At 37.3% G+C, this 13,344-nt stretch overlaps 1 protein-coding gene across 1 annotated transcript in view; it reads right to left on the bottom strand.

Moving 5' to 3' along the window:
* The window catches only part of raph1b (Ras association (RalGDS/AF-6) and pleckstrin homology domains 1b), a 56,908-nt gene that overhangs the window by 34,138 nt on the left and 9,426 nt on the right, over positions 1-13,344 (bottom strand). The window contains exon 2 of the mRNA XM_079616162.1: positions 8,697-8,756. The gene's annotated coding sequence lies outside the window, so the exon portion shown is untranslated. The remainder of the gene's footprint in view (positions 1-8,696; positions 8,757-13,344) is intronic.

The following is a 13,344-nucleotide window of genomic DNA, read 5'->3' as shown; positions in this document are numbered from 1 at the left end:
AACACTCAAAGGTTTTTGCACACAGTTGTATATCTAGGAATTGTGTTTTGCATTTGTGAAATGTATTTTATGAATATATAAATGTATTTTGCGCATGTGAATTGTTTTTTTGTGGGGAAACATTTTTTCCACGCACGTGAATTTTTTTGTGTGTGTACGTGAATTAGGTTTCATGCATGTGAAATTGTCTACGCATGTGTAAATCAGGTTTTCTGCGTGAATTATTAATGATTCTAATCTGTCTCCATATCCGAGCGTGAGTCCGATGATGAATCATAGAAGAACTAGTTATTCAACCCGAACCTCCATCGCAAGGACGACTCGAGCAGGACGATTCAGTGATACGCTACTGAGTTTGAGGTACATTATGAGATGTTGCAATTCCTCACCATCAGCATTAACAAGTGCATGTCCATCAACTGATTATTACTTGTACTAATTTATTTGTATGTTTCTAATATATTGCGGTGAACACGTGTAAACTGTATCAATAACAGTGCATGTATGCAATTTACATACGTTAGCCGAGCTCTGGCGTGAACATAAACATTGGTAAAACAAATCTTGCTCCATGCTTAATCTTAGTGAGAATGACAGACATTAATCTGCATTAATAGACAGTTTTATGTAATAGTGGCCAACAGCTGATTAGCAGAAGTATTTCAGCAAGACAGTGATAACACGGGTTAGCCAGTTAGCAAGAGACCTAACAGTTACACAATGTAAAACTCAAAACTAGTATATTGAACACCATCTTTCAAGAGCAAGCGGTTTGCGAATCCTGCATTGAACTCCAAGATTTGAGAAGCAGTCGTCAGTAAAATAAAAGGGAACACAGCAAAAGTTTGGGATTATACTGATAGTATCATGGACATGGTAAAGATAAATTTTAACCACAGATCCTTCACATGCTCGTCCTTGGGCAGTGAAAAAAAAATTTCTTTACCGTCACATTGTAGAGCACAGCGTCTCCTCGACATGATGCTGTCCAGTGTCCACAGGAATCAGCTGCCGGTTTGAGGTTTAAGTTTCCCTGGTGTCTGCGCGCGCAAAAAGTGGGTGGGCTAATGTTACATCTTGACGTCACGACGAAATGGCTTATGAATCGTTTGAAAAACAATTCATTTCATTGATGAGTCGACTCTTACTTTTGACAGACACTTTCAGATTTAAAACTTTGCAGGATGTTTTCATTCACTTAGAGCTATGTTGCACACTACATGAAAGGTCATTTTCAAAAATCCATAATAGGGGCCCTTAAAAAATATCTTATTTTTGGTTCCACAGATATATGGAATAATATAAGGGTGAGTAAATAATGACAGAATTTTTATTTGTTTGGGTGAACTATTCCTTTAAATAGAGCTCATGTGATGGACAGAATAAACTAATATAACAGCTAGTCATAGGCGGAGGGTGAACCAAACTGGGTGAGGCTAGATGCGATTCCTCCTTAAAAACACATTTAAATAGAATGTGAAGAAATAGATGTGTCGCCTATCAACAACCTACACATACCAGCATAAACAAACGCTCTTGTTATTAAAGTGGTTATGTTCACGGCAGCCACTTCGAATAATAAATAGCCTAACCATTGCTTATGCAGCAAAAAAAAGTTCTCTTCAAATTCTGAATGGATTATCGCCTAGAAAGCGTACATAAAAGTGCTCCCTTTATAATCAATAAGACAAATTATATCTTATATTATTATTATTATTAGAGTTATATAAAAAAAAATGTCCTGGCTCTTCCAAGCTTTATAATGGCAGTGAATGGCTGTTTCTGTTTTAAAGTCTATCCATCTTAAAAGTCCGGGGGGTTAATAAAGGCCTTCTGAAGCAAAACCATGCGTTAGTGTAGGTGTAAATATTCCTATTTAAAACTTTATGAAGTAAAATAGCTTCCGGCCAAACGAACATATGGATTCGACTTTAGTCTAAGCGCAACTTATGCGAGTAATGCGACGTACTGCTTAGATTTACGCTGCGCCATGACACACTACGCTACTTCTGACGTCACAAGTTGCGCAAGTTGTGCTTTAGGCATAAGTCTGCGTAAGTTCGTTTGGCCGGAAGCTAGAATTTTACTTTGTGTAAGAAAAATATTCATATTTACACGTTACAGACTCATTGCTTCGCTTCAGAAGGCCTTTATTAACGAGATGAGTAAATCATGGGCTTGTAGTGAATGTGAAATACATAATTCACCTTTGTTGTCAAGCGTAGTTCTATACACTGTTGGTTATAAACGCAGCACTTTGTTCTTAGCGTGTTTCTTCATGACTGTTCAGGGATTGCGGTCCCTTTAAATGCTCTGAATGCATGATACGTGGGACGTTTGTCAGCATCATTTGTTTTTCTGTGTTTACCTTCTAAAAATAAACGACACACGCATTTATGTGCTCAAAGTGAGAAGTTGTCTCTTGCAAATTACTGCAATTTCCACAGGCTAATTAAAATGTTTGGGTGAACTATCCCTTTAAATTATAACGAGAGAATTGGGTGTGCAGATATCAGATATATTTTGAGTGGTGAGGGGATTCTAACTTAAACACGTCTAATTGGCCATTGCGTTCAAGAAATCATCAGATATGTTTGTGATTGGCTACACTTGCTCAATGCTATTTGTATTACCGGTAGTTTAGAAGCTCTCAAGGGCACAATCACCAAATCTGTTTATGTTTATCAGTTTATAAAGATGAGAGCATTCGCAAGAGTGCAGAATTCAGTCAGAATTCAGAGTTCAGTTCGCACACTGAACAAAACTCTTTTAACTCTTCTAATCGTAACGCCTCTGATTGGCCATTGCATTCATAAGCTCAACAGTCATGTCTGATTGGTTATAGTGTGCAACGCTTTAAAACTCGTAAAAAGTAGATGCAACATAAGCAGATCTAAATTTAATGCCGCAATCGACACTTTTTATTTAATTTTTCACTTTATTACAAGATTTAGTTTAAATGTGCAGGTGAATATTTGGACCAAGTCCCCGTTAATTTTTGACCCATGATCGGCTTTACACACGATCCGCCTATGCAGCTAGTCTTGAAATTTATACTGACACCCGAAGATGTGAATGCAGCTTCACGCAAAATAAATTTATTCCATGAGCAAAAGTGTTCAATAATGAGGGTTACTGAGATAAAGTGAGAAGTATTCATCTGGTCATATGAACTTAATATGTCAGCTCCCATGAGGCAACCATCTCATTTGAAACACTTTTCATCATCTTTCATCAGAGCTCTTGATGCAAGTCTTAAAAACAGAGGGTCTGCCTAATGAACACCCAATGCTGAAGAGTTCAGAACCTCAACAATTATAATTTTGATTGGTCCATAAAATAACAGACTTAGTTTGAGCTTTTTTATTCCAGTGGAGGAATAAAAGTAGATTTAATGTGGTTCCATGAACTGTATCCACCAGATGTTCTATTCGGCGATTCTTTCTTCCACATCCTGCCAGAAACAAAAACCAAAGGCACATGCTCATGGATAGTGCTGACTGTCGGGTATCCCCCTCGCTTTGCTCTCTGTGTGTGTGTGCAAGTGTCTGAAATGCAGTTGAGTACAGCTTCAGGGCAAGATGAGCAAGCACTGTGGTCCCAGGTGGTCTTGAAATGTGAAGCCTTTAACTCTCACACACTCACACACACACACACACACACACACACACACACACACACACACACACACACACACACACACACACACACACACACACACACACACACACACACACACACACACACACACACACACACACACACACACACACACACACACACACACACACACACACACACACGCACACACACGCACACGCACACGCACACTGCAGAGTCTGAAACACACACACACACACACACTGCAGAGTCTGAAACACACACACACACACACACACACACACACACACACACACACACACACTGCAGAGTCTGAAATTTCTACATAAGAGGAAATATTAAATATGAAAAAAGGGTACTTATTCTATGAGGACAGATAAAAGCTTTGGCGCTGCAGATATTTCATGTGATGTCACTAGATCCAGCAATTTAATGTCAGGAACTGCAGTTCTTTATGGATCACCAGAGACTCTGTTGAGTAACCATGCACTGTTCTCTCCACTTCCATTAGACAGACGGTACCGCAGCATCAGGTCTCACACCAGCGGGCTGTGGGACAGCTTTATCCTGCAGACTATCAGAATGTTGAACTCCAACATCACGTAACATTAGAACTGAAACCCCTCCCAACCCTTCAGCACTGCATTTGAAAAAGAGGGGATCTCTGACCTGTCAGAATCCACAGAATAATAGCTGCCGGTTTACTGCATCCCTTCATGCATTTTTTGCCCACTAGTCTGTGCCTATTGTCGCTCATGGGCAGCACTAAGAGTAGGTTTTTGGAGAGTAGGTTTCATCTGCAATGAAGAACATTCATCTTCCATTCTGCAGACAACTTTGAACAAACTAGAGGATTTGTTGACTTTTAGGTCAGAGTTGCACTACATGCAGAAGTAATAAGTACCAAATTTTTCAAAGATATAACTGACAAAACAGACTATACAGTTGTGCTGACTGACCCTTTGTGTTTCTTGCAAAACTTTATTAAGGCACACAGTTTTGGTAAAACCAGCAACTACTTTATCTCAGACTCACTTATTTCAACAGTCTGCTAACCGCAAGTTAAAAACACCCAGTGAAACAATGATACAACTGTCACGTTTACACAATAAACACCAGACTACAGAAATATTGAAGAGGCAAACTTAAAAGAAAAAAGGAAAAGTCCTGCATTTCTGAAGTTTACAGTTAGTGGGACATTTTCAGCATTATGTTTTATTAACAGTATTATTCTTCGTAAAAATTATAATTTGAACAATACCAATAATTAAGGCTCGATATACTCACTGCTGTGTGTTAGAATATTCTGATTCCCATAGTGCTGATAGCCATGCTTAGATTTACAAGATTTTTTAACTAAAGTAAATCTTACTTCTCAGTAATCTCAGTAACACGACAAAAAAAAAAAAAAAAAAAAAAAAAAGAGAAGGTAAGAAAGCATCTGATGATAGGGATATGGAAATGTTTTGCACCTGCTCTGCATCTCTGCACTTTTGTCATTCGTGTCTACCCTCAATGGAATGAGAACAAAAATACCAGAAAAATGGTCAATGAAGGTGGAGATCCAGAACACATCCACCTATTCCATACATAATTGTCACGCACCAATGGCAGTTCAAATGTATTTAACAGCTGACGCAAAGGAAAGTTTGCACTGGCAATATGTTTTGATCCACTGAAACAAACTCCAAAAACCTTTGTTTTGACCAGATTTTATTAGTAGAGATGTCACACGTTCATTCTTCAATTTCTTTTGAAGTATATTGGGGCATTTAAGGTATGTTTACACGACAACAATGTACAAAAAACTATCCCCGATAGAAAATGACTAAAAAGGCAGTATTATGCTGCCAGGCCAGTAGTTGGCGATGTCACTTTGTCAAGAAACATACAACATAATATCGTCATAGTCCAGCTTAAGTAAATTCACTGATGGTTCATTTTTGTTGTAAAATTTGTTATTAATTTAGTTAATTTATACAGTCGCTCTGGAGAAAACCATGATGTCATTGTCCAGCTCAGTTCTCATATGATGGTGTCAATGCAGGCAGATAAATAATACTATTGAAAATTAAGTATCCCCAACTAAACAAGCCCAAGAAAAAAGGCGACAGTGGCAAGGAACCAAAACATCAGGTGACAGAATGGAGGGAAAAAAAAAACCTTGGGAGAAACCAGGCTCAGTCGGGGGCCAGTTCTCCTCTGGCCAAAGAACGAACAGTGTATGATTATGATTCAGGAAGCATTACAGGTCAGAAGTCAGATTGGATCGGAACATTCCGAATATTTATCCAGTTCTATCTGGTTGAAGATCTGAGTTATCACGCCGGTATGGAGACGAGTTTGATCTTCATGGAATCCACATTGACAATCCGTATTTAGAATATCACCGTATTTATCATAAGTGATTTATCTGTGCACATCATATTTTTTTTTGTTTTTAAATTCATGAGCCCTCGCAATCTTTAATCAATTTGCTTTTTTACTCAAAAACATTAGCATCCCGTCGCCCTTCCCCCTGACATCACATCCTTGATGATGTGTATACACTGGTACGAGGGCTGAGCATCATGTCACTCACATTAAATAATCTCAGCAAACGACAACATCCTATTAAAACTATTTAAGTGTACCTTTTGTGTACCTGCTACCATTTGTAATGTCTTAAGCACTCTGTATCTGTGCACTGCGTTTAAGCATATGTTTATGTGGATACTGTGCATTTCAGTACATTATTTAGTAATAGTACATACAAATTATTTACTATTTTTCTGTATGTTTGGAAAGAATGACAAGCAAGTGATTTTGATTTGTCCAAAAAACGTTTTTGTTTGTGCCAAATGCACTCCAGATACCCATTCCTAGTATTACACAACTTGCAGTCTGCGTGCAATGTTCTCCCACAGTGCCTCCACAGACAATAGGGAGCATTTGACTATCTGTCTAAAAGTCTACCTCTTTTGCACTTCATGTACATTTGGACTGTGTAGCATTGGCCAACTGCTAACTCTTTGAGGGGCTGTTGCATGTCAGGGTGGACACGCAGACGTGACAGAAGTCTCTGACCTGTCTCTGGCAGCTGGGAATGGCACGTCCATCCCCCACCCAAAAAACAAACGTGTTGCTGAGAGCTGGGCGGCAAATTGTCGCACCCGACGTCAAGCCCACGACCTTTGACTTCAGCTGGCAGCTGGTTTGGTTACAGTGTTGAAAAGAAGGGCACCCATGCACTGCAAGTACAAGTGAAGCAGTAGGAAGCTACTTGTTATATTTGTGACCAATAGTAATCCCAAACACGTCAACCCAGTTTATTTAGACGCCAAATGTGAGAGAGCAAGAGAGAACGTAGATTTAACACAGCCTGGTCACCTGCGAGCCTCATGTCACTGAGTCTTAACATATGAGTCATAGACATACTTTAGGTTATTTTTAAACATATTCTTTAGTCTGAACACCAAAAAATCTATTTACACTGGTTGTAAGCTTTAGACAGGGAATATGAAACACACAGCCTGCTATCAGCGGATCTTCAAAGATTCCACACACTGTAGCTCGCAAAAATAATCTATATTTATTGCAACATTTCAGTCATGAAAAACCATACTAAATATTGATTTTTTAGTTTTTTGTTGGAAACTTTGTAATTTGTGAGATATTTTCTCTAGTAATACCTTCATATCTAGGCTAGGCTACATGTACCGGTAATCATTCAGGTATACAATGAGTATTTTGGTCAATGAAAAAAATAAAATAAAATAAAAATCTTGTTAAAACACACCTGCCAAATTCTTAGAAATATACTCTTTACATCTTTGATTCTATATGGGTTTGATAAACTTTGATTCACAAGTGGAAAACAGACCGTGCACTGCTCAGAGAAAATCGCAAAACACCCAAGAACTACACCTCAGACTAGGCCTCAATTAACATGTTAAATGTTAATGTTCATGGCAGTACAATTAGAAAAAGACTGTACTAGTATGGCATGTTTGGAAGGGTTGCCAGAAGAAAGCTTCTTCTCTCTAAAAAGAACATGAAGCTCTGTTTAATATGGTGAACAAACTGGAATGTTTCTGGAAATTAGTTTGGAGTGTTTGTTCACTCATTTCAAAAATAGAAAATATCCTGATATCCTAAAGAAAAAAATGTTTCATTAAAAGAATGAAAATCTTGTGAAGAAACCTATTTTGGCATACAGTCATGTGTAAAAGAAAGGGCACCCTTTTGAATACTTTTAAGTATCAGTACATAATAAAATAATCAGCTGTTTTTTAGCAGGTCTTAAAATTGGGTAAAAACAACCTCAGATGAACAACATCACATGACATATTACGCCAAATCAGGTTTCTTCACAAGACTTTCATTCTTTTAATGAATCTTTTTTTCTTTAAGATATCAGGATATTAATATATTTTCAATTTCTTTTCCTATTATCTAACCAGGAGAAATGAATCTTTACAGTAAATGCAAACACACTCACAAACTAATTTCCAGAAACATTCCAGTTTGTTCACCATATTTAACACAGAGCTGTCTGGAGCCTCCAAGCCAAGGCTTCAAATGGTTGCACTCATTCCAGGCATTATTCTCAAAAATCCAGCTGTGATTTTAAAATGCTAAACCTTTACTAAATTATGTCTCCTAAACCTCAATCATTCTTTCCAACCTCGCTTCTGTCTGCACTTCCAATGGTTCCTCTGAAAACACATGTACTGTACACAATGGATATCTTTGTCCAGGCATTTTTCCTGTTAGCTTGGGGATAAAAAGATGGCAGAAAAAAACAGACACCCAGCTTCCTGCAGACATTATTTGTCATGCAAATGTTTAACGAGACATTTCAGTCACCTCAGAACATTTTCACCATAGTTGTGCAATATTTGACTCACATTATTTGTTATTGTGCATGTACACAGAATAAATGCTAATAAAAACTGAATAACATTTTTCACCTTTTCTTCAGCACAGACAACAATTGTAGATCACAGATCACATACACGAGCAGTTCCAAACAATGACCACTAAAGGGGTCTAGACTTTGACAGTCATTTTCTGGATGTAGAAGAGTGGCCTACCTTTGGTACAGTGTTGCACTCTTTCAGTCTGCTTAAACTGCCCAATAGGTTAACTTATGCCTGTAGAAAGAGAGAGGGAATATAAGCTAGTGTATACACAAAACGATTGTTTTTTATTTTCTCACAAAAACTGGGACTTTGATGTGACCTGGTTTTAATTAACATGTTAATATCATAATTGACGGTTCCAATTGTAAGGTAAACTGTGTACCAAAGCTTTTAACCCAGATATCGTGTAGTACACATCAAAAGAAACTAGAGCCTGAATTTAAATAGGGCTAAAAAAAACTAAAACGCTGAGCGGGGGATAAGGACAAAGAGGGTTACTTTAATTAAAACCACACTGGCATTTTGAACAAACAAATCTTTTCCCAGACAACAATGACTCATAACCTATACAATCCCTTTCTAATTGAATTACAAAAAGCGTGATGACTTAGTTGTGCTCATTCGTCTTGATCAAGAAAGTCATAACACACAACCTCTTATTTGCCCTCAAAACCTTGACATACACACTCCCAAACATCTCAGCTGATGAGAGACAAAAGTGAAGAGTATGAAAAGGAGTGTGCGTCCCGACTCCCGAACAAAGAAGACCACAGCTGCACACTGAGGCACAACTGTGCCGACCGTCTGTCCACATGGCAGCATGAGACGCTGCGTGTGTGCCGCATGACAAAGCAGTGGCTCACCGACCTGCAAACCATGTGGTGTCCTTGCAAAAGACTCCCTCATTAGATCTTTCTTGAGACACTTGGGGAGTGACTCATGTGTGTTAGACATACTGAACAACACAGTCTCTCCACATTCAACAGTGCTGAAAAAACAGCTCCCTGATTAAATATTGTCTTTAAAAAATTGTTAAAAATTAAGGAAGGTGTAGGAGTATTTGAATAGTGAGTCATTATAAAAATCCTCTTATCACATGTGATATTGGTTACCATGGTAACAAAGTCAGTAAGAAGCCTTCTCAGTGTCTACACTGGTAAAACGCATGGGAAAGATACCATTTTCTCTCTAAATAAACCAAAAGCAACTTGCTCATAGTGATGCGAAGGGCTCATAAGGTGTGCTGACACACTGTCACAAAGTGTATTTAACTGTTGGTTCACCTATATTTTGAAATTCAAAATAGGGTAGTTTTCTGTTACAAAATAGTGATACACCTTTTTATTTTTTTTACACCTTTTATGTATTTTATTTTATTTTACAGAAACGCTGAAACTTTTAGTTTTAAAACTAAAACCAAAATGTCTGTAATTAAATGTGGGTAAGAGGGTAACTGAATCTTTTTGCTGTTCAGTGTGTTGTGTTCTCAGGTAAAAAATGAAACCAGTCGTAGAAAATGTATTCACAATGAGTAACTTCTCTACATCTGAAAACATTTTAAATATTGGTACTCTAACATTATTTTTGTTCATGGTGAAGTGTGTCAACACTGCTGACAAATTTACCCGTTGTAGCTTATCCACGTTGTATGAACAAAACAGACACTGACCCAGTCAAAACTGACACTGTGTTTGTTTGGATATATGCGTTTGAGAGAGTGTTTGTTAGATTAGAACTGGGACAAAATGTATCTTAAAAATCAGCATTAAATTACAATTGAGTTGAGTTTTGTTTTTATCACAGTTTTTGATCACAGTTTTTATTTGCCATTTGTGCCGGTACCGCTTACAAGTAGGCTACATAGGAATTTTTGTAGCAAAGCTGGTTGAGTCAACATTAAAAAAAGTCTAAACTACACACAATAAATAGACTATTTCACCCTATATATTTTCAAAATGCATGTTCTAGATCTTATTTGTGAACAATTCATCTATTCATAGGCTTCATTTAAAAAATGTTTTGACCTCGTAATGTTTAATCAAAATGTTATATCTGGATCTTCAGGTGAAAACAACTTCTCTCTGGTAACATATGCAGGACTTCTCCAATCATTTTTTAAACAAAAAATCTGCCCCTGCAAGCTAGTGTTCATCTGCCCCCACTTTTGAGAGAAATGCCCCATCTCAAGATCCAATCAACAACCAATGAATAGAAGCAAGTTCTCATCCTACATTTTTTTTTTTCAATAATCTGTTACACTAAGGTGCAACAACTAATCCATCTGTGTGCCGTTCTCGTAAACTATCAGCCAGTCACGTTGCTTTAGGCCCTGTCCCGAATGGCACACTTCATATGCACTTTCGGTTTTGTGGGCTACAATGGCTGCCACGTGCGCCTGTCCGTTAAAAGGTAACTAAACCCCTGGTTGTAGGCATTGCAAGGGCGTGGTGAGCTGGTACCTGCTTACGTCAAGCAGTACCACAACATCCAATAGGAAAATTCAACTGCAGTAGCCACCGTTCGACCTGAAGAGGGCAGCACTCAGATGTATTTACACCATATATTGTAGAATTAAAACACTTTATACCCAAATGTCAACAAATTTACTTGACTCAATGAACAGCATTAATGAAGCCCAAGTCTTACAGATCATTAACTAAAAAAAGTTGTTTTAGGGTTTAGTTACCCTTTAAGTCTATGAGACGTAGATTGTCCCACTTGTCATTTTAGGTGTCAAAAGGGTGCTCACATTCGATATGCGCCCTCGATGCTGAATTTTGAATTTTGCTGAGCCCGCACTGAAGCGAGCTCCATAGCAGAAACTGGCGTTACGTCGCGAAGGTGCAGACTCCTAGGAAGACCGCGAGTGCTCAGGGTGCCATTTGGGACAGGGCCCAAGTCTTGCTAAACTTCACACACTTAAGTGAACGAGCGGTGGTGGGTGAATGCGCATCACTTAGAGAGAGCGCATTAGAACAGTATTAGAACATTAGAACAGTAGCGCATTAGAACAGTAGCGCAATCATTTTTTTTTTATTTTTTACTTGAAACACAAGTAATCATATTTATGATTGCAGTAGCAGTAAATGCACTATTGTTGGAATAGCCCATTAATGTAATATAATTAGCCTATGTTCAGATGAGTGAATGTGTGTTCTTTATACATCATATACATCAAAAGTTAACATTTTGTAATTTTGTTTATTATATTTGTTAATTTAGTCATTTTCATTTCTGCCTTAAAATAGCAATTAGTATAGGTTTAGCTAAACCTTATGTTTGTATTTTAACCCTTTTTTCATCATATACATCAAAAGTTAACATTTTGTAATTTTGTTTATAATATTTGTTCATTTAGTCATTTTAATTTCTGCCTTAAAATAGTAATTAGTATAGGTTTAGCTAAACCTTGTTTGTATTTAACCCTTTTTTTCATCATATACATCCAAAAGTTAACATTTTGTAATTTTGTTTATTATATTTGTTAATTTAGTCATTTTAATTTCTACCTTAAAATAGCTATTAGTATTTATAGGTTTAGCTAAACCTTATGTTTGTATTTTAACCCTTTTTTTGCTCATAATGTACTACATACACATTTGTTTTCATTACACATTGTTTGTAGGACAGCATTGGGCAGTATATGAAATAGAACACACACAAAAATGGAATCAATTAAAATAGATTTTTTAATAAACATTTTTCTACTTTTTTTTTGTTTTTTTCATCCAATTAATCGATTAATTTAAAAAAATGGACAGATTAAACGGTTATCAAAAGAGTTAAGTTGCAGCCCAAGTCACAATTACAGAAGAAAATATATGTCACTGTTTCATTGCGACTTAAACACAACCAAGTGAGAGAGAAAAAAATTAAATCATCACCCGCAGATGTCAGATGGTCTGGGTTCCTGCTTGATAGGAAAATGACTTAACAAAAGGAGTTGTTTTGAAAGGCTGATTCTTTTGCAGCACCGTGCATCTGTTTTTCAGGCTTACACAACATGCAAAACATGTATGTGCCATTGGAAGTTCAAGAAAAGGTTTAAAAACAGAGACAAATTACAATCTTTTTTTTTTTTAACACAAAATAGGTTGGGTTAGTATAGAGACCATCAGTATAATGAAGAAAGAGAAAAGCACCACGAGAAAATCCCGATGAGTTTCACATGACTGTCATGCACTGTGTCATAACACATTGATATTGTGTGACAGAAAGAGAGTTAGATGACAACCAGGTGTCTATCAGCATTTAATGCAAAGGGCACAAGCATAACCCAGCGGAAGACTACACAGAGACTTCCAACAGGAAATGAGGAGAGAGGAGGCACAGAACAGAAGCCAAAACAGTGGTGATGTCAGAGGAAACGCCCATATTGAGACTTTACCATGAACTGACTATTGTTACTGAGTGGACAGATCGAACACAGGGTCCACACATGGGGACAGAACTGCACGGCATTAAGATGAAGCTTGAAACAGAGACTGCATGTCCCAAGCTGAATGGTACAGTTAAATTATAAGACTTACTAACTTAAGACTTATAAGAACTAACTCAAAATTGCTTTTTTTCTTCCCTCTCCAGGCAAGTAGACCCAGATGCACATATTCTCACAAGTTCTCAATTAAAGATGATTAAAAGAATGTGTGTTAGCTAAAGTTAATGCAATAACAAGTTATGTTTCTCTGTCCTTACTTGTCTCACTAAATTAAAAAAAACCTTCTCTTAAACTGCATCAAAGCACATGACATGGTGTAAAGCAAACAGTGATTTAAAGTAAAAACTGCAATTCAATTACAATTTATGGACTTCTTGTCAT

Source organism: Phoxinus phoxinus (genome assembly GCF_949152265.1).
Source record: "Phoxinus phoxinus genome assembly, chromosome: 6".
NCBI classification, from domain to species: domain Eukaryota; kingdom Metazoa; phylum Chordata; class Actinopteri; order Cypriniformes; family Leuciscidae; genus Phoxinus; species Phoxinus phoxinus.
The sequence above is the reverse complement of the archived record's forward strand: the minus strand, read 5'-3'. Positions and strand labels throughout refer to the sequence as shown.